The following is a 1,628-nucleotide window of genomic DNA, read 5'->3' on the forward strand; positions in this document are numbered from 1 at the left end:
TTTTTTTTTTTTTTTTTTTTTTTTTTTTTTTTTTTTTTTTTTTTTTTTTTGAAAAGTCACACAAGATTTTAAAAAAAGACATTTCATTTTTACAAACATTTATTCAGTGGTGTCATAAAATATTACTTTGATTATGAAAATCAAAAGCCTGTTTGTCACTTATTGATTAAAACATAAATAGCTAAAACAAATTGCTTCTATCCCAAAAGTCTTCATATCTCCACTTAAAAGTAATATTTAAAAAGTTTAAGATAAGTGCAACTAACAAACAAGGAGACACAGGTTGACCTTGTCATGTAACACATGAGGAAAGTTACCTGTGGAATTTTGTGAATTAAATGCTGCAATACTTTTAGTGTGAAAGTATGATTTTTTATTTATTTATTTATTTATTTTTTTGTCTTGAGCAAGGGTTTAAAAATACAAAGGGTGATGTAAGCATTAAGAATTAAGGTAAAGTTATAAAACCTGAAAACAAAAAAAAAAGGTATCAAAATATTCTTTATTAACACCGGCATTAAGAGGTGTAACATTTTGTATGCCCTTTTTTCACATTCCTTTTAATGTAACAGATATGTCTTTGAACCATGAATGGCAGAACTACTATCTAATGAAATAAAATGTACCATGGTCTGGCCTGACATGCTTAAACCATAAACCCAAAGCTTCTTCTGGCTTTTCAATTTCTTTTATCGCTTGGGGACTAAGTCACAGAGACAGAAACATAACAGCAGCTTACCTTGGTGTCAGCCCAAGGCACCAAGCGCTTTCTCTCCTCCCTACATCTTCACTTTGTAGCCCCTGCCAAACACTGTCACCCCAAATCTCCCTCTAACCCACCTCCTTATGGCAGCAGCTCTTACAAGGCGACCGCAGTGGCATGGCGGAGCCACACGGCACCATCTGCTTCAGCAGGACACGTGGTGGAGGGAAAGGATGGGCTTCCTCCATGTGCTCTATCCCTTCAACCTTCTTTACCCAAATCCTTCTCCCCTGTGTCCTCCAGCCATAGTACCCCCCACCCACACCTAAAAAAATCCTGCTGATAATTTTAAAGGAATGAAGAGTCCCTCTGTGGTTGGATTTATGAACTCTTGTAGTCATAGCAACCAGCTGCAACTTGTATTTAAGGAGGGGAGCACGGTGGAGTGTAGGGGATTTGGGTGGGGAGAGTGGTGAAATGTGTGTGTGTGTGTGTGTGTTTTCACGGTGCTAGAAATGTTGTTGGGGGTGTTCTGTGGTGAAAGAAGAGGCATTGTTGTATTGGTATTCAGGGTGTCAGCAAACAAGAGTAATTGCTTCTTCTTAATAAAAGCGAAAGAGCTAAAAGCTTGATTGAGGAGAGCAATTTTTTTTACTCCAAGAATATAGTCTAAAAGGAAAAAAAATGCTGTATTTATATCAAATTTTAAATATTAAGTTGATCTCCTCTTTGAGCATGATAATACGGGTCCCATCAGTCTGCCTGAATGGAAGCAGGGAATGCAAATGATCTCCCTAACTTGTCCTTTTATTATACATTATAGGTGAAAATAACTTTTTACGTCCACCTCATGCAAGTAATTCCATATCATGTGCTACATGTAAATCAAAGAAATGTACTGCGTGTGATCTGTTTGCTGTCACAC

General features: G+C 36.9%; 1 long non-coding RNA gene across 1 annotated transcript in view; it reads right to left on the bottom strand.

The window, feature by feature from the left end:
- The window catches only part of LOC107083649, a 31,694-nt gene extending 30,799 nt beyond the window's left edge, over positions 1–895 (bottom strand). The window contains exon 1 of the long non-coding RNA XR_001481190.1: positions 740–895. This is a non-coding gene — a long non-coding RNA (uncharacterized LOC107083649). The remainder of the gene's footprint in view (positions 1–739) is intronic.
- Positions 896–1,628: the final 733 nt, after the last annotated feature.

Source organism: Cyprinodon variegatus, unplaced genomic scaffold (assembly GCF_000732505.1).
Source record: "Cyprinodon variegatus isolate N-32 unplaced genomic scaffold, C_variegatus-1.0 Scaffold80, whole genome shotgun sequence".
Taxonomy (NCBI): domain Eukaryota; kingdom Metazoa; phylum Chordata; class Actinopteri; order Cyprinodontiformes; family Cyprinodontidae; genus Cyprinodon; species Cyprinodon variegatus.